At 35.3% G+C, this 21,738-nt stretch overlaps 1 protein-coding gene across 1 annotated transcript in view; it reads left to right on the forward strand.

The window, feature by feature from the left end:
* Positions 1-11,957: 11,957 nt before the first annotated feature.
* LOC135078318 (uncharacterized) overlaps positions 11,958-21,738 on the forward strand; it is a 295,960-nt gene continuing 286,179 nt past the window's right edge. The window contains exon 1 of the mRNA XM_063972917.1: positions 11,958-12,304. The gene's annotated coding sequence lies outside the window, so the exon portion shown is untranslated. The remainder of the gene's footprint in view (positions 12,305-21,738) is intronic.

Here is a 21,738-nt window from a genome sequence, read left to right on the forward strand (position 1 = left end):
GTTGACAATACTAAGGTTGTTACACTACCTTATTTTAACCGCGACAATAACAATAACTAGTGCTTTTTGTATGGAGTTTGACTTCAGATTTTTTACGTTTGTCAAAGTTAGAGTTCGTTCGTTCGTTCGTTTCAGCCAAATGACGTGCACTGCTGGACAAAGGCCTCCCCCAAAGTTTTCCACAATGAACGGTCCTGCGCTAGTTAGAGTAAGATGGTGCAACTGAGCCTAACACTACTTACCTTATAAATTGTAACAAAGACGTGTAACGAACTTTTTGAAAACTTTGGGTGTTACGTAGTATTTGACGTTGACTGTACCATCTACCAATAAAATTCTAAAGCACTTCTTTATAAACACTTTTAAGACACTTTATCATCATCTGATGATGATGGTCATCAGGCATACACTTGCAGTATCCACTGCAGGAGCACGATTCTAACTTATCAGAGGGAAATGGAGGAAATAAAAATCCAATTAGTTTTCAATGACTAGTTAAAATTAGATTGTCAATACTCTGAAATTAATAATTTAGTCAAATCAATTGTGACGTCATAATTTTCTTCCTAGACAAAATGTTTTGTGGAAGTGTTGGTATTAACTACCTAACCAATTTCTTTATTAGCATCAATAATGATTTTTGGGATTTGCAATGGCAATGAAGCTAATATTTGTATGACCTGCATGCTTTTAAAACGGAATTACTTCACTCATAGGTGAGGGAATGCGGCATTTCAGGCTTATTAAAATGCTTTAATTTAATATCAATGCCAAAAAATATTAAGCGCATATTATTATTCGTTTATAGAATCTCAAAGTGGCAAAGCGTGCTACGGAAAGGGCTAGCTAGCGGCTAGTTCGGTGTTTCTTTAAGAGATCTAATCGGAAATTAGGAGATCCGTAAACGAACTAAAGTCATAGCCTAGGATTACCAAGTTAAAATGGCAATGGGTAAGACCCCGAACTGACGTTCGATATGGCAGTAGGGTTCTGGAGTGGAGGCCACATCGATAGCAATCGCAGCGTAGGACCTCACCTTCAAGGTGGACAGACGATCACATAAAGGTAGCAGAAAGGCGTTGGATGCAAGCCGCTACCAGACGACCTCAGGTAGTAGGAAGGCGCTGGATGCAGGCCGCTACCAACCGGACAATCAGAAAAACATTGGAGGAGGCATGTTAAATTTTGCCTTCAAACGTATAAGGCTACTAGTACTAGTACATCGAGTTTTATTTGACACTGTATTTAATTTTGTGAAAGTAAAAACGCTCGACATTGAGCGAGTTTTAAAAATTATTATTTACTCGTATGACCTGACCTCACGCATAATTAATTACAAAATTGAACCGTGGGCGTTACTGATATGTAGGTACATGTAATTTATATTTCATAACATCAATAACCTATGTATAAGCCAGCCTTGCAACTGGAGCTTTTATTGCAAGTGTAGTGTACAAAAACTCTTAAAAAACCTACCTATGCCATGTAAAGTGACTTTTTGACTCGATTTACGTATCGTATAATGTTTTCAATCACGGTAAGTATCAAGAAGTCACGTATGTAACACTAATTATTGGGTTGTTCCCCCAATCAACTTCCTACCGAATGTTTCACCAACGTAATGCCCGGTTTCTGAATTGAGGTGTCTTATCATCATTTTAGAAATTGGGAAATACATAGTTACGAGTAGCTTTTCATTGAGCCAATTAGAGTACCTAACTGATTCACTCTTTGAAACTTGTGTATTGTTATGTGCAGTGAAATGGTTAATCACCATGTTTAAGATCTCTTGATCGACTGTCTTACTCAAAGCCCGTATCCGCGACTATCGCCATAGCATAATGAGCGTGCGCAAGACATCAACTTAACGGACTTTTTGATGGGGGAAACGAGAAAGTGAACAATTTGTGGTTTGATCGTATTGATTGTTGCTAGTAAAAGTTTGAGGAACACTCGTAACATGTGAAAAAACACTTTTGTTTACCTTAAAACGTAAATAAAAATGTGGTGATAGCTACATTGCGTCTCCATTCAGCTCTTTAACTTATAAAAAGTAATTAGTAAGACCACATAAAGGTAGCAACCATCAACTGGTCAACCTGCAATTCATTGGGGGAGGCCTATATTTAGCAGAAAACCCGGTACTAAGATCTGACCAATACTCTGGACAGCAAAGAAAAATTGTCGGTTATAAAATCTTCTATATCTTCAAAAGTATCTGCCTAGCTTTATGAAACAATGGAAAAAGTATGCATTTTTATTTACATTTAATAAAAGTAAAAAGCTTGAATTGATTTTGTCATTATTCATGTAGCTAAATTAGGCTTGAAGATATTGAAGATTTTCTAACCGACCCTTTTCTTTGCAGTCCAGTGTAGTTAGTATCCTTATTTCTTAAGGAAGTTATGCGTTACCTAATAATCAGGGTCCCGTTACGACTCGGACGAACCGCGAACACCATGCAAATTGCGCCGGCGCAAATGAAGCGTGACTGGTAGTAGTGGACCAAGTTAAAAGAGTGTGGATTAATCTATATTTTCTTTATTATATAAACCTTGACTACAGCGTGAGATTTAAATCGTTAAACCAAACATGCGACAAATCCAATGAGGTTTATCTTTTCATCTTGCAAATTCTCTTTAAAAGCCGGAGAAGTGCGAATCGGGTTCGTGCAAAAAACCAAAATTTGCCCACTAAAATGGTGGTTGGCAAACACAGTTTCTGAACATGAAAAGTTCATTATAACATAACGGGAATTATATTCACTTTAATTCCAACTCATACATTCCATAAAATTATGTTATAGAACTTTACACAGGCAAGTCATTGTTGCTCTTGTTTAAACACGCGGCTTTCATCTCTATAAACAGCTAATTAGAGAGTTTAATAAATAAATAGTAACCAAATAATTGGTGTTTAACATTCCGATGTTATAATTTGTATTTGGTACAAGTCGACAAAATTATTTGTATTCATTTACAACTTTGTACCAATTTTTTATCGTTTAATTCAAGATTTTAAATAATTACGTGTCAGCATTTAATAAAACAATGAAATAGTGCTTAGTTGTTATACGTAGATTGTTACAATTGTCACATTGGCATACATTCATAATATTATCGCTTAAGGCGATTAGAGTCCTCAATGACCTTGGGCGTTTGACCTTCACGCCGCGCGAAACACCCGCACACCCCGCACGAAAACTCTGATTTGACACCGATCAAAATTACACGGGCATAGGTAGATACAGAATAGAACCTCTTTTTTCATGACATTACTGCCTATTATTTTAAACTTGAATTGATGAACCTTGATGTCGGTATCATTTAACTCAGGCGTAAAGGTATTTAATAAAAATAACACAATCCACGAACATTTTGTACGGGATATTTTTTTTTATTTTATTAAATTTTTTCGTAAATGTTCTAATGTTTTTGTCGGTTCAGCCGTTCTCGAAATTTGAACATGTAATATGTAGGTAACTTCGGGTGGAATCTTGCAAGCTGAATTTGTTAGACCAACTTCCTGACGACAACTGTAGGTATTGGAACACATAGTAGTATTGTCAATGGTTTAAAAAAGCAAATGTTTCTTCTTTTGTCTATTGTCATTCTCCTTGTGTCACTTATGAAGAATAAACTGAAAATGTGTACCCACTTGTTACTAGCGTTCTTTTAAAAGAACGCTAGTTTTTACATACATATTTTTACTAATGTGGGTAGTGTAAACAATTTTTATGTGCAACATTTGAAAGATGAGGTGTGTCGCAGTACTGTCCAAGTCTTATAAGTACACTGACGTAAATAACTATAAAGTTTTGGAGCGATTGTTTTGAGATAAATTTATCATGACTGATTTAAGGTAAGTGATAGAAATCCTTCAACAGCTGATTGAGTTAAAATTTTGGATATACATGTAATTCGGATGACAATGCAATATTGTGATGACATGGAGTCGATCTGATGATAGAGCTGGAATGCCAGTGGCCCCATAGCAACTCCGGGATTAAACGATTCCATCGAGTTTAGGCTCGTTTGATTTGTATTTATTTATTTATATAAATATAAGTAAGTAATATTATGTAAGTAAGCTACTTTAAAAATCACGAGTACCTACCTACTTCAATTATCAAAGGCAAACAGGGTCTGATGATGGAGCTGGAATGTGGCCGTAGGAATAGGCTAGTTTCTTAAAAAAACACTTTTAGTCCGTCAATTACACTATCAAAAAATATTGGACACGGGATATTTTTATTTGTCAACAAACAAGTAATTACGAAGTTATGATGCGATGAAATTCCACGTGACGTCACAAATCGCAACAATTTTAAGCACGCCATAACGTCATGGGCCTCTTCTGAACTTTGGCGCGCTTTATCTCTTTAAATTTTCATAAGTTTAAAAAACTGAAAAATACATTTAAGTATTTTTTGGTAAGTTGACCGACGGACTAATTCAAACTCTTGCTCTACCCAGGAAACATCCCTATTCTTCTTAATTATTACGAGCTACATAACGAAAAATCTTTGCTACTACGCCGCAGCAAATTTCGCATCATAAAAACATAAAATAAAAGAAAAAACCTTTTTTTTAAAACAACTTTTTGTATGCTAATAATTTTAGTTTCATGACATGCTCCCAAAATTCATCATCTTATAAGAGAATTTCAGTTTTTATCGACGAAACTTTTTAATTATTATAGCCTATAGGTACGTTTCATGGTTAGGTAATTTAGGGAAGTTTATTTGCACTTAACATGAAAAATATGGTATCAATGTACTGTGTACCTATGCACCTTCAGTGGCAACAACAAGGTCTATTGAGTACCTCTCATTCTACTAAAGGCATGAAATAAATTAATTTTCACTAAAAATTAAAACCAACTCCAAAACGAATCACCAAAAGGTAGGCTGTCACCGACTCCGAAAATATCAATCATGATATTATACGGGCATTTGTAATCAGTATCCACATTTTTTAATAAGCTCTTTAGAACAATTTATCAATACCACTTTATCTTATTTTTTTAACTGTGGTATTTTCGCGAAGAAACATATTGAAAATCTAATTCTAAATGGCCCATTTGCGTCGAGCCTAAGTATGAAAAATATACATTTTTTTTCTTCACGTAAATCGATTAAGTTACTGATTCTGACTCGCTCCTAATTTGGATACTGATTGCAAAGGCCTAGTAAATAAATAACGGAATATATTTTAAACTTTTACTTATCTACTGCTGTTTTTTTTTGGAGTCGATTTTTTTACACTAATAGATTCTATTTAGGTAGATAATAGCGTCCGAGCATGCCTTAATTCAATCGTATCGTCTGACTGAACGTGCTCTATGAACAACTCTGACATAAAAACTATTGTCAAACAAAGACTAGGTTGCACCATCTTATTTTAAATTTGACAAAAGTCAAAAATCTGTCAAACTCCATACAAAAAAATACCGGTTATCGCCAAAGCTACGGTCAAAGTTAGGTCACGTCAGGTGGTGCAACTCAGCCAAAGAAAAAATTCATTTTGATCGCTAATGTCAGTTTGCAGCGAGTGACACAACCTCTCCGTCTGAAGGCCAGCGGCCGACTGCCGCCCGCACCCCGCGAAGAAGAAGAAGAAGAAGAAGAAGAAACGTTCGGAATTTATCAAAAGTAAAATTTATGAATGAAAGTAATGTTCGATTGAAAAACGCAACGTGTCATTTAAAGATTAAAGAATTCCTAATCTATTCGTGCAAAAATCTTTTAAATTAACATAGCCGTTTTGGAGGAGTAGGGAATTTAAGTAAAAAATCGATGTCCCGCATTTATTTTTTTAATCCAAAACAAAGAGACGTAGCGAAAATTCAAACGTCACAAATGTAGTCCTTGAACTGTTGTATAACATATATTTTTTTCAACTATTTCTGTCCAGCAGTAAAAGAGGAGTAGGCTTTACAAAATGCCCATTTGACGCGGATTGAGGACTCTAATCGCCTTAATTAATAATTATCACGAGTTTTATTATTATTATACGTTATTCTACATTTCAGTTATTTATACCTATTACTTGAAAACTGTTACATTATGCTACGGTCGCAGTGGACATTTGGACTGTTTTTAGGACCAATACTCAATATCTTTATTGCTTCCATAATAGTACATAGATATAAAATAATAAATCAAATAGCATGGTTCCTGTAAATTAATTTCATGTTTCTGAAAAAATAAACATTCAGCCAAATGACGTCCATTGCTGGACAAAGGCCTCCCCCAAGTAAAAATAGTTACATTGCACTTATTTATTTATTCATTTATTAAAGACGCAAAACAGATTACAATTAAGGTTTCACAAATTGTATAGCACGTAAGCTTATGGACTAAATTGTAACCTAACAACCTAACAACGTGCATCCTATAAAGTATAAGTTAATGATGAATGTTACAACAAAACTTCAAAAATTGATGATGTATTTTAAATGCTTCAGAGAATTTTATATAAAATCTCAATACAAGTTAAGTAAAATAGTCCCCAATATTTTCCGTTTCAGTTTAACTACTATTAATTTTATTTTCACACTTTTCCGTTACGTACTAGTAGACACTTGGCCGTATGTAGAGTGCGACAGAAAAGCATTATCGTGAAACCAAAGAGAAATTATTTGAAACCAGCCCCCGTTGCAGCGTGACGGAGCAATTTTCCACCTTAACGAAGGAATTATTTGTTTGACTTCTCCGATGTATGAAGGCAATAAAAGTGTCTGCTTCGACACGGATGCCAGTCAATTCCATCAATTTAAACAAAATATTGCGCACGCGATGATGTATTTTTAACGCATCACCATCACGCACCATCTCAGAGAAATATTTACAGTCTTAAATTCCTTTCGTGCTTACTAGTGTGAGAGATCGAGAGATATAATTATGTATGTGTGTAATTATTTATTTAAACTTTAATGCACCCAAATGCCTTGTAGCGTTATCTACCAGTCAACTTTGAGGTAACGCAGAGATCAATGGCAGGTTTTTCATATTTAAGCATAAAGTGTTAAACAACAACATTAAGGTACTTAGATGACAGAACGATATAAAAAATACTAAGTCTAAAATACATCGCATAAAAACTTAGAAGCTTAAAAAAGAAATCAGTTATAAAAAACTACAAAAAAGGCAAGACCGCATAACTATTTCCAGCCAGGAGCTAGACTTGGCTGTAGGTCACCTCCATTCTGAATGAAACTTTTATGGTATCACAGTTACCTGAACTAGCCAATATAACACGTCGGTGGACTATTATTGCCGATATAAACATTTGTGGACTAACAAAAGGCAATCGGTGAAAGTAGTTTGAAATATTGCAGGTGTGTACTTGTAGGCTTGAGAAATCAGTGTGCTACAACTCTAAGGGCTTTATTTGGAAACGAAACTGTACTTAGTTTAGCAATCCAATTTTGATAAGGAGCACATAGAAGTCCGAATGAGTAGACTAGGTAGTATTAGCAAATATGTAAATTGATATTTGCAATAAATAGTTACCTACTGCGTCTTTCCATTCTATACATAGCCAGAACGCAAGGGTGTGAAACTAATCGAGTATAGTTTGGATGTGACTTTTTTTACTAAGCTCCTCCAAACTATACACGACCAGTACGCATACGCTGCGTACTGCTCGCGTATACTTTGTAGTGACTTAGGTCAATTATCTTACTCCAAAATATACATCGTCAGTACGCATACGGACTAATCATGTATGTATTGTAATAAGTTCGCGATTACAATGTATACGCGAGTACTTAGTTGCATGCTCGTCATTTTGACTTATTTACCTCTCTTTCTATTACATATTAATTCATAACTGCGTGTCTACTTTAAACATTAAATCAATTTCGACACGTGCCATTGTTTTGATAAAGAGCTTTTTGGTGTTTCATATTCTGCCATAGAAAAGATATTTGTTTTGGGGCTGAATAACTCTTAAATTAAGAATTATGTATGTCAAAATGATTTTTGTTCTTGAGATAAAATTACAATTAAATAAATAAAAATAAATATCCCTGGACATTTTACACTGCGCTTCTAGTCCCAAACTAAGCAAAGCTTGTACTATGGGTACTATATAACGGATATAAACATACTTAAATACTTTTTTTGTAAATACATACTTATTATACATAGAAGACACCCAGTCCAATACAAACAAATATCAAAATATGTTCATGCACACAAATTAATGTTTGTACTGTGCGGGAATCGAACCCGCTACCTCCGGAACAGTTATCAGTTTCGAACCACTACACCGAACGGTCGACAATTTTAGTTAATAATGCACGTTTAACTTTCTTCATTCACTCTCACTAATAAATAATTGGTATTTAATTTGAAATCTACCTAATCAATTTAATTTCAGAAACCACTTACATTAGTGTTATAAATCTAGATTTATTATAATAATATGTAGATTCAGTAAAATAATAATATTTTATGTAATAATTAATGAATTTAAAAATGGCATCACCGTACGTGATCTACATTAGGTAGTTCTTATTTCTAATCTCGAGGACAAAGCACGAGCATAATATCTAATAAATGTAATAATTTTAAATATAATTCCATATTTTATTAAATCAAATAAAGTAAACACACTCTAGTCAACTGTAAGTGGTGTAGTATAGTTTGGAGCGAAGACGGAATCCATCCACGATACAAACTATACACGATCAGTACGCAAAATTCGTGTATAGTTTGTAGTGACCGACTTACAAAGAGACACTCCAAAATATACACGAGCAGTTTCCTATGGGTGCGTTCTGGCCATGTATAGAACGGAAAGACGCTTACCTACTTACCCCCTACTTATTGCATCCGCGATCGATTTCGATTAGTTTTTTTAATTAATTAGACCTTATTAGACTTAAAGTTCCCAATTGGTACTTAGGTATTTTATAAAAGTCGTACCTATCTAGGTAGAGTTACAACATTGCCAATATTTTTAAAAGATTAATTTTTATTCAAATAACCCAAAATTATTTGAATCTAGATATTCACTCACTTAGTTTTTTCTGTCTGTACCTAGCCCATATAAATGTAATATGTTTTACAGCTCACAATCATTTAGTGGCGCAAGTGAACGTGGCAACACTTCTGTGAAAGTGTTTTCTATTCCTTATTTTCTCTAATCTCACGCAACACATCGCGTCGAAAATGTGATGGGCTGAGCGACAAGCGTTTATTGATACTATTAATTTGATTGTTTGAATTGCAGCCGTGGAACATTCATATCTTTAACGCAGTAGCGTGACGGTGCTTTTTGTCTTTAGTTATTTTTAAAGAATTTATTAAGAATCTACCCTAAATTGAATAAAAAAGGATTTATACTGCAATTTTTTTTTATCCACAACGAGGAAGCTCCTGGTACAGGCCAGGCCTGATCATCACTTACCATCAAGTGAGATACAGATCTCACTTGATGGTACCTAAGTGATGATCAGGCCGAAGGTGGCAGCGAGCTTCACCCGGAATCCTCAACCACAGAGGCACTGGTTATCTTACCTCTAACTGCCGGAACACAACAATGCTGTTAACATTTTGCATTGCTTGCTCAACTTATACATTCAAGTAATTGATATTACATTGATGGGAAAATATTTATTAAACAACATTAAAGATTAAAGAAAAATATCATTATGTCTACTAATAGACAAATGTATGTATATGTTACGGTAAATGTGATTCAACCAAGGCAAACAATGACTAAAGTTGCTTCGTTGCTTGTAACTTCAATTAGAGCGGCTAAGTGATAAATACCGAGTTTGTTGATGTTTTGTATAGTCTGAAAGAATAAAATGAAAAACAAGACTTTCATTATTCTCTCCTAGTTCTTTAATTTTTTTTGGGTTGGAAAAATGTAGCAATAGACCAGGGCATACATAACTGAATCTTTAATTCTTGGTAATAATACAGTTTTTAAATTGTAGAAATTTCGATGAAATCTGTCGTTACATTTAGCGAATATAAAAATACCAGTTAACTTAATGATGTGTATCATTGCACCAAAATATGTGTTAGATTTAATCGAATTAAATGCGCAATAAATTACACAACGTTCTTTCTTTAATCACATTACTGCGCTTCTACGTAGTTCTAGTACTCTTAACACAGAACCTGATATTCAGAAAGCATTTCGTATGAACTACTACGACAAATTTTAATTTCGTACGTAAGCAACGTTTTCGCGAAACTTGAATTCCATGTAATAGCTCTAAAGCTAGACTCTACCCAGTAAGACGAAATGCGATGAGTGAGTGAGCACTGGTAGGTACAGTCAATCTGGGTAATTGTGGCCATAAATAATTACGAATTTAGTACTTTTTCGCTTTGATTTTTTGTGAACAACGAGTTATAGATCCAAAGGTTAATTGATATGAATGAAATCAAAGTGAATAAAAAATTGCAAGCTGAAGTTACAATGGGCAGGGCACATAGTACAGAGAAATGACGGTCGATTGTGTGGAGGCCATGCACTGGAAAGCGCAGCGTAGGACGTCCACCTACAAGGTGGATCGACAATCTGATAAAGGTAGCAGAAAGGCGCTGGATGCAGGCCGCTACCAACCGGCCATTATGGAAATCATTGATGGTGATGAATAACAACACTACCTAAATTAGCAGTGATATTTTAGCAAATGTTAAACTGATGGCCAAAGTTGTCCAGATTGACTGTACTTGCACAGTGGTCATAAAACTAGTGCACATTTAGGCCAACCGCAATCAATGTTATCCAACCTTACGCGTTTGATTTAATGCTTCAATCCGTAACTGGCGTATGATTGCGGTGGTGGACCCGTCACATTATTTGGGCAATAATCATTTGATATGGCGAATTTAGGGTAAGTAGGTACGCAACTACGCAACTACTTTTATGTGGCAGACTCCGATGCTTTGATGGGCTGTGGTTGCCGCAACGTTTATGACTGTTTTTATTTTGCACAGTGGTTAACTGACCAATCTAATGATGGAATAATTTAGAATTGAGATTAGGCATTTATGTATATCTACTATATTTGTAAATACTACCCATTGTAAGAATCTTAAAAAACATTTAGCTGTTAATATTATTTGGACACTAATATACTTAATTATGCTTAAATACTCATTAATTTTAAACGATCTTTAGAAATTGAGACTATCATAATTTCTGAGTGTTTAAAGTCAAGCCATTGACTCTACATTGAATTCATTATCAAATACCTTTTCAATTTAAACTTCAATCAAAGGTATCAGAAGAAAACAAATATTGATTCATTAATCTGTCTCAATCTTGACTCTCTAAGCGCGAAATCCTAATTGAAATGTACGTCAGATAATTATCTAATGGTTTATGAAATTAATTACCCAACGAACGAAGGAAGCAAGCTAAGTATACTCAATTTATTAAGTATCACGGCTAAATGTGGTTAAATTATGCGTTGTTATAATACTTTTGGTTAAATAAAGTCATTGAGCACAATTTTTGTTAAAAGCCGTAATAAATTGGGGCGTCTTAATTAGATAAAGCTCGGCAAAGCGCGTGGCATTGAACGTATTAACACACTGTATATAACCATAAATACCACAGTTATTTACATAATGTAACACACACCACAACGCTATCTATCGGCCACCAGTTGCATTAGTTCCTGATAAGCAGACTCTACACGGCGCGAGTTCTCTACATAAAAACTTTTTAGGCGAAATATAAAAAGACCACACAATTTCAATGAAAAGTTATGAGGAATTTTATTTGTACATAAGTAGTAGAAGATTTAATTCATACATTTTCAAGTTTATGTTAAAACATTCAGGCAGAAAAGGTATTATTAGAGTTCGGCTACGAATTGTAGAGCAAGTTAGTTTCGAGCTCGACCGGTAGATGCGCCACTGTGCGCTGGCACAGCGAGATTCAATATGGCGGCCCCATTCGCCTCTGGAACAGGGCGGGGAGAACAGTTGCCGAATCGACACTACAATACTTACGCGTATTTTTGTCGAAACCGTCGTGTTCGTGACTCGGACGCGGGTGATATTGCGAAATTATTGTGTGTTTCTGTGTTCGTTTATGTTGTCTGTGTTATTATTTGTGCATAATGGTGATTTAGTGGTGAAAAACGTGAAAGGACTTTAGGGTAACAATGTCTAGCAGTTGACATGTTTATCTGTGTCGTGTGTGAAGATTTTCCCTTCGCGTGAGGAGGTGCGGTGTCATAGTGTGCGGCGCGCGCTGGTGTGCGTGCCGCGGTCGTGGATACACGGGACCCAATGATGGATTGCATTTTCATGGATGTATAGGTAAAAATCACTTGTCAATTTTTATTCCAGCTTACGTGTGTAGGCCACTATGTGCCTTCGGACGTGGCTCGGGCGCGCTCGCTTTGTTTAAAACCTTCTCTCAGATTTAAGAGTGCAAGTCCGCTTTTGGACGGTGTAAGGATGTATCCTTGAATCGATAGGATAACGTGAGCCGACCAAACCGCGAGGTTTCCATTTTTCTAGTTTCCTTATCTTAAAGAATGAGGTTGGTCGGACCTTGAATGGTTCTTACGAAATATTTTCCTCCGCGCTTCATTGTGTAATGTGCGGTCTAAATGTTGATGTTTTTATTCCATTTATCGGGAGTTGTATGCAGATTACAAAAAACAAGATATTAAATTGAAGTAATTAAATTCTAATTGGTTTCTTATAAAGTCTTATAAGTTCATTGTTAGAAACTCTATTAGAACATAAAAAATACATAGCAGTTCCAAGACATAAAGCTTTACATCAAAACGATTCACACGCACGCACAAAGTCATGCTTATACCATTGAATCTTAATTCATTACATTCATGCGGAGTCGCGCGAGAATATGGTTCCCCTCGCTCTGTTCGCTGCTTCTGGTTATCAGCTTACAAAATGTTTGAAGTTGTCCCTTTCGGGCTCCACCAATCTGCGTACTTGCGTCCTTGTCGGGCGCATATTGCGCGTTTTTCTTCTTTTGCCGCGTCATATGCCAGTGTTGAAGCATGAGCGTAGTTTGGAGAGTTCGTGAAAGTGTACAGACGATCTTAGGTGACCAAATTGGTGAGATTGAGCAGAGTTTGCGGATTGATTGGAGGTCCTTTGTTTGAGGGTCGAGGTTGTATTAATAAGAGGGTACCTGTGGGGACTGCGCATCCAGTCGGCGCAGTTGGGAGTTCGGTGGGCGTCGCGACGCACGTGGCTGCCCGATGGGCAATTTGCCGCGATTCCATTGTTTCGGCAAGTGGTCCAAACGGAGACAGATGGGATTGAACCCTTCACGGTTATTAAGTTTCCGTTAGTTGGTTTCAGTGCTGTCAATACCATTAACTTCGAACCTTATAGGATTAGGCAATGTGCTATGGAGATGTAGTAAAGTAGTAGCTTTGTAGTTTAAGTGATTTTGTGAATTTTATTGTTGACACACATTTTGGGTTTTGTCATCTGGTTTGAGTAGGTAAGTAAATTTGTCAATTTTTAACCCATTCTCAGAATCTGTAAAAAAGCTGCACTTGTTTAGAAAGTTGAAATTTATTCACAAGGAATATTTCCAGTTGAAAACAAAATGTATCGTTTGTACTCCGATAAAGAATATTAGCATTTAGAGCGCAAGTCATAAACACTAGATTTGTACAATTCAGCATAAGCGTGTCTGAGTAATATCACTAGAGAATATTGTCATTCATGGGTCTGAACTCATTATGCAAAACAAAACGCGGAATTATGCAGATGATAACAATAATGACTCCAAATTTATTCCAAGTAAGTAATATCATCTCGCTGTATACGCCAGAAAGGGAGACATTGAATATTCGCCCAAGAAAGAAGGAAAGAGTAACAATGAAACGATTTACAACTTCCAAAACATAACTTTCGGAAAATTTTCTCCACAACTTCAAACGGCAACGACATTTCCTTCCAATTCACATCACGGCTATCAGATTGGGACTATAATATTAGCAATATTTACGTTTCCAAGACATTGACACAAGCAAACTGAATCATAAAAGTTGGATCAAACGATCACTTCGAACGATAAACAAAAGAGACAAATTAAATGTGGATTCTTTATTACCTCAGATAAGATTTTTGTTGAAATATGAACGTCTTTCACAGTAAAGAGATTGGCCATCGATCTGCTTACAGAGCTCAGTTATAATAAAATTACTGTATTTGTAATGGGCTTTCATTTCAATCTTTACAGAAGTTAAAATATTCTCCTTTTGACAAAAAACGTTCAACAAACATAGAAATAGGTGTAGTAGTTTCAGATAGAGTTTAAATCTACAACGCAAAGTGTTATAATTTTAAGAGCACAATTTCAATACGGATCAGATTGATATTGAATAACCCGTTCAGTGTCAGGATGTTAATCATTTGCCGGGTCTATTTCAGCCAATCCATTGTGATATAGCGAATCCAGTGATTCGGTGATTACCTACGCTAATTACAATATTGTTAGCTCTACACTGTTGTTGACAGGTATAATAAAGTTAATTAATCAGAGCAATGCTTTTAATATCCCGGCACATGTTACGGTAATCCGTTTGTATTCCACTAATGCCTACATGGTATACGTGCTGGCGTTTATTATTGTTGTCATCCTCGGCTTTGCCTTATTAAACATCGAATTAATGGCGCTCATCTGCCTACATTTCTCACTTAGCGTTTCAGTTTACGGCACCTTTTTCTTTTCCTGAAAGATGTTCCGTTTCTTTGTTAAATTCTTAATGGGCTTGTTCTGTTTTAGTGTTTGTTTTTATTTTTAAAACATAAGCATCTGACAATATTATTCTTTGGGCAATGCTCCTTTTTTCTTCTTCCGCTTTATTTTGGCACAGAGTACCTCTTTATTTTTCCATATTATTATCGTTATCGTTTTTTTTTCATAACTAAGATTACTTCTACGGTATTTGTTACACACTGAGGTAACAAATCATGTGTCAAACTCAATCAGCAGCCAATTATAGATATAAAAAAATATGACACAGTTTAAATACGCATACTGGTGTTGCATCGTGGGTAATCTTATCTTTTTTACGCTACGCTGCTTATCTTCCTTTTTTCCACTTCAAAGATCCGAAGTCGTATTTACCAGATTAATGAACGATCTGTTATTTATCAGGCAATACATTATATTTAAGTTAATGTGTCAGGTTCATATCAATTCTGTTGACATAACATAAACAAATAAAGTCTTCCAACTATCAACCAATTACGAAGTTTCTAACTTAGTAGAGCTTGAATGTAGCAACTAAATTACGGGCAAAATCCTTCAATATGCTTGAACGATATTTGACGGACTACAACACATAAAACTAAAATACTGTATCAACTGCAATTGTTGGCACATAAATTTACTTTTTTCATGGTATACTGCACCTAAACTAAATCACTACCCCATTCTTGCCAAAGTTGCCAAGAATATAGAGGTATTAATATTTATCTGCTTAGAAAAGATTAACTGCATTTTTCACCGAACTTCCTTCAGCATCATCCGTTACCCCAAAGCAGCTGTATTTATTACTTTCAATCCGAAACCTTTAATAAATTGCCGCCTCGATATTTCACGAGGCAATAATTTCTTGCTTCGGATATCATTTACGGCGAACAATCGATTATCCTGTAAACGAATAGCGAATAGAAATGTATCGAGACGTTTAAGGATCGAGATTGCATTCCTTCGTGTGATTGTAGTGAATGGAATGATAATGAATTCATTGGTGATACGAGTACGAGCAGGTGCTGCCATGTCTGTTGTTGTGGTTTCTTTTCCCTCATTTCTAATGTTTGAGTTATTGACTTGTTATCAGTCTGGCATTAATTTATGACTGTGAAAATATTTTAAACCTAATGCTTTTCTTTGAAAGCTTTACTTAACTTTATTTTATGGGTTAGTACTTAGTAGTTTCGCACGATTTTCCTTCGCATCAATGACATTTACTAACAGTGACTTCAATCGTAAAAAATCAGATTGTTATTCTACTACGAATAATGTAGGTTTTTGCCTATAGCACACATCACTGATTTCGTAGACAAACTTTATTTTAGTCAATTTCAAATTCAATAATTTTCTTTAACGTTCCAGACGTACCATTTCAGATTCATTTGTAATTCTATGTTAGGTCATTTGTTCCAAAGTTTATTGTTTCATTTTTCTTGGCCAATATTGTTGTATCTTAAGCGCAGAGGCCGTTAAAATATTGTTATAATATTAGTTCTAAGGTTAATATACTTGTTCTAGTAGGTACTATTATTTATTCTGTAGTTCTGCTGTTAGAATCAAGCGCAGTGCACCTGGAGCACTCCAATTATATTATTTGGAACTTTTGAATAAATAAACTTTACATAGAACATTTAAAACTTTGTGACAGTGAAATGCTACCGAGTTAGGCAGTTAATACGAGTAGTTTCAAAGTTTTAAAACTCCCCAAAATAATTGTCACTGTAGTTTCTTAATAATTATGGTACAAATTTTTTTTTGTCATTTCTTGATTTCTTGTTAATCCTACTAGACAGTATAATATCTTTAGGATTATTTTTCGACAATCCATAAAATCTTTAGTCTGTTAGCTACCCAATCATGGGTATTAAAAAGTGATAATTAAGGTTACAAAAACCTCCAAAAGACATATTCAAACTAGACAGACAACTAAAGTATAATAATGTAGTTAGCTTGATACAATACTTTGCAATCAAAAAGAATGAAATATCATTCAGTTTTATTGCGATATTGTCCATTTGTATTAATAGGCACTATAAAACAATTATTTTACAAGGAAGTCTACATTTTGTAAAGCCTCTGCATTCCAGTACTGAGTAATTGAATATGAAAAATTTACTGTGAAATAGTTCATTTTCGTTTCAACGTAAATTATTTATTGCTTACCCAATAAATAGTAGTAATACAATTTATAAAACTTGTTTCACGAATTGTTCGTTGGCACTTGTTTGGTGTCTGGTTTTGTTGCGTGATATTCCTGCATTATTTGAATTTAATAGATTGCAATTCAGTTGTAGCAGTCTAAAAGTTAACTAATTCAAAAACAATATTAAAACAAAAGTTGCTCTAAGATTTAAGCTATCAAGTATTCAGTATCCAAGAACAATAACTTCGTAGCATGCAGATCGTAAGGTTATTTTTAGAAATTCTATTAATTAATGTATTAAGAGCTTTTATTCGACTTAAAATCCGAAGAAAGTTTTAAATAAATTTGACTGTAGACCGATTAAATTCCAATTCCCAGCACTATTCCCGGTAACACCGGCACAGTTTTTATTTTTTCAATAGTTGAGAACTACTCTGAAGTGCACGTCAGTTGAAACGTGGTTGAAACGTTTCTATTGTTTTTGTCAATCAGAATGCCTGCCCGGGACTGATAGCCGTTTTGTTTGCCAAACAGGTTACATAGCCCGAGGCTTACGCGCTCGCTACGTCAGTTTTGTAACATATTGTTTTAGCTGACGAGGAGTCTTTGGGACAACAGCCCTTGAATGGGGCAGTTTTTCTGTGTCCTGATTTTCCTATAAAAGGAGACAGTGTTCTGTAGCATTTGGTTCTTTTGTAACACTTTTTTCATATAAAGTTAAGTTTAAGCACTCTACATTATATCTTGTTTGTCAACAAAATATTATAAAGTAATATTAAGTGGGTATTTTCCAGAAGCTTTCATAAAATAAAATTTAATATCTTTTTCAAATAATCTCACTCAAAGTCCATGAAAAAGCTTTTGAATATGTGTTTACTAAAACGCCGTAAATATTTTCCCTTGCGTTTAGTAAATATAATCTCATAAAAATAAAATGTTACATTTGGCGAGACGACAGTTTTCAGTATTATTTTTCACTAACAGCGTCACAAGCATAAAAAGTTGTACAGATCAGTTACAGAGTTGCTCTCCGATATGAATTAATTCTCACCTAAGTCTATATCAATCTGGGCAAGAATTAATTTAACTAGACAAAGAATATCGGACTCCCCTGAGAACTGCAATGCGGGTGCATAATCAGGTCATAGTGGTGTATAATATACACTGCTCTTGCCCAAATGGATAACGTAACTTAAAATTGTGTTATATGTATAAGACTAACCCTTTTACACTGTAAATAGTGATTAGTTAAAGTGAATACACGGTTAGTTAAACTGATGAGTTAAACTGATGCAGATGTAGATCCAAAAATTGACCATGTGTGTGAAATTTATTGTACTTTGTCAGTTTTTTTGGTTAGTTCAACTGATCAGTTTAACTGACCGTGAATGTAGAGCTTTACACTCTATCTCATTCCAATGTGATTATGAAGCCCGCGGGTACTTTTACTTTATATGTATTTATAGAATTAAGTAGCAAAAAGTCCTATGAGAAGACAGATGTAGTTAATAAGCTTCCACGATCCGAAGCAACCACAACAAACAATGAACATTATTTCACAGGTACTCTTATCAATCTCACAAATAGCTTCGGCTAATAGAATTTGCTATGAAAGCGATTTGCGGTTTATCGGCAATAGCATTAAAACGACCAGGGAACAAACAAGATTATGATTTAGCTCTACAGCGTTTTTATCGCCTCTACACTTTTATAAGTCTCTGCTTGGGGTGATAGCAGTCCTTCGGCGCTTTTAAGCTCTTATTCACTTCTGTTCTGCGGACTATGACAAAACGGGCAGATTTTTTAAGTGGGACTCAATATTAAAACATTATACAGATGTACAATGTCAGTTGATAAGGATAACAATGATCCTAACAATGCCTACGTAATTACTTTGTTCCTTGTATGCGTGTCACTTAAGAACTGTCCCAATTCTTCCAAATGTAAGGCTGGGTTGCACCATTTTTTTTAACTTTGACAAACGTCAAAATCCCGTCAAACTCCATACTAAAAGCACCGGTTATCGTTATAGTAACCGTTAAAGTTAGGTGGTGTAACTAACCTAAGAGAATAATAGTTATACTACACATTTTTGTTGCAATATAGCCTAGTATTACAACCACAGTGCAGCTTGATGTGCCATCTGTACCGTATCAAAAACATTCAAACAAATATGATTATGATCTATTCCCACCGCGTTTATGTTTGCGCCGCGTCTTTACTTGCTCCATGTTTCCCCATTTTTACGAGTTGTTGAAAGCAAACCGACACGAAACAGAATGGAATTTGGGGGATATAAACATTTGAGTACCATTCAAACTTCATTCTGACTTTATACTCGGGCTATAAAATGAAACACTATCATAGCGCCCCCATTTTGGCCAAAAGTGTATTTTTAAGGGATAGTTGGAAATCATCAGGGTTGTAAAAGTGGTACTTTAATTGTTTTTATATGATTGTAAACAGAAACTAGGAATCACGGTCGAGTAGACCAAATGCAATTTGAGAAATTTATTGATTGCAGAATCAAAGCAAGTTACAAAACAAAGAAACGGAAAAATTCAATTATTGTAAAGTACCTACGTTTCTTGCCATTGCAAACCTATTAATATGTATAAAGTTAGGATGAAAGTATCAAAGAACTGTAATAATATACCTATGTTATTGAATCGAACTTAATAATTATACAGCAATGTTAATGAGGTCTCAGAAATAAATGCAATATAAAAGTGTTAGAGAAAATGGAGGTATTGAGCTTGGGTACAAAAACGAAAACTCAAGTACACGAGTCCAACTCAAGCTTGACCGCTTTTTTGGATTTCCAAACCTAAACAAATTTTTGGCCATAGAAACTTACGTCACAATCTCACAATCTCATTAATAAGTAACTTAACATAAAAATAGCTGCTAATTCAATTGCACACTAATTTCACACCTCACGCGACGTTATAAAAGTAATAATAAATAACTCAGTAAATAAAAATGCGATCATGTAAACGTAATTGCGGTATTCAAATGGAAATCAAAGCAAATTTTGGAAATAGATTTCTAAAGGCGCCTTGATGAATCAGAAAAGTAATTGGTTTTGTCAAAGCTCAAACGCTCAAAGTGCAAGAAGCTCTATCCTTTTAGTACTTAGTGGCAGTTATTAAATCGTTTGAAGATGGCCAATAAAGTAAATAAATAACTTACTTTTACTTTGACTGGATTAGGCTGATGATGAAGTGAAGACAAAATTCAGTGTTTTCATCAGAAACGAAAATGAAACGGTTTATTCAGTGAAACGAAAAATAATAACAGCAACAAAACCAAACATAAAATGACAGGTGTGTAAGATCTATCAACACACAACTCGTAGGTAGGTACCACTGAACGGATTTCGCTGAATTTAGGACGCAGACAGTTATTTTGACGTTTACAGCCTTTAAAAAAGGTTTTTCCTAAATTCACCCCCTAAGGAGTTGAAAGTCTTGAAACAGGGTCTTAAAGTTTTGTAACCTTTCAAAACTGTGAGCGCGATATTAATTTTGCATATAAAAAGCTACGCCATTAAAACTTAGAAAAACACTGCAAGTATAATGAACAAGTCGATACTGGCTCAAATAGAAGTTTGATCAGTTATGCCCAAGAAGAGAATTAACATATTTCTGCCGCGATACTTGGCCGCACCGAGACCCCCCAAGTTGACAAACTTGCTTGAATACAAAGTACACCGTCTGTGTCACGGAGCTACGAAGTGCTTAAATAATTGTAGAGCAGCTAAATTGGCTGAGTATCTGAACAAGTATTTGGTATTCCATAACTGGTATATTGCCATGATATCGTAAGTTGTTATTACAATATAATACAATATAAAATGTGGTTCGTCATCATCATCTCAGCCATAGGACGTCCACTGCTGAACATAGACCTCCCCCAATGTTTTCCATGTTGCCCGGTTGGTAGCGGCCTGCGTCCAGCTGCTTCCTGCTACCTTTATGATGTCGTCGGTCCACCTTGTGGGTGGACGTCCCGCGCCGCATTTTCCGGTACGTGGCCACCACTCCATAACCTTACTGCCCCATCGGCCGTCAGTTCTGCGTACTACGTGCCCTGCCCATTGCCACTTCAGCTTGCTAATCCGTCGGGCTATGTTAGCGACTTTAGTTCGTTTACGGATCTCCTCATTTCTGTACCTCTATTACGAAAAACTTTCGAGTTCGTTTCGTTTGCGTATTCAGTGCCATCGAAAAATTTTGTATGAAAAATTAAACAGCGCCCCCTAGGGCGGCTATAATATAGGGGGCGCTGTTTAATTTTTCATACAAAATTTTTCGATGGCACTTTGAATACGCAAACGAAACGAACTCGAAAGTTTTTCGTAATAGAGGTACTGATTTGATTTGTGTGGTTAACATGAGAGAATATTCATTCAAATTCCACTATTGCTCTAGCTACAAGATACGTCGTCAGAATAGTATTTCTTGAGTCTACCGAACAAAGCCGTAACACCTAGCGCGATAACAACTTCTGACGTCACGCTACTCCAAACTCACAAGCTCCTTGTTTGCCGCAGCTTGGCAATGGAATGTAAGTTTCAAACTAAATAAGAAGCATTTTTGAAATTGAAACGCAAGTCTTGTACAATTACTTTAAATATGAAAGAACTACTTATTAAAATTTTTAGCGATGAGAGTTGGTTCGATTCCCACCTTAGGCAATTCGATTTTTCAAGCTATTTAACATTTAGTGAAAGTACTAGATTAAGGATAGAGCGTTGACTGCAGCGACCTTAAGGCGTCAACTCGTCTGCCCTTTGTGTCCTTGTATCAGTACAAAGGGTACTGTAGCGCTTATTTTTTTTTAAGCTTATGAGCA

This window comes from Ostrinia nubilalis, chromosome 14, assembly GCF_963855985.1.
Source record: "Ostrinia nubilalis chromosome 14, ilOstNubi1.1, whole genome shotgun sequence".
NCBI classification, from domain to species: domain Eukaryota; kingdom Metazoa; phylum Arthropoda; class Insecta; order Lepidoptera; family Crambidae; genus Ostrinia; species Ostrinia nubilalis.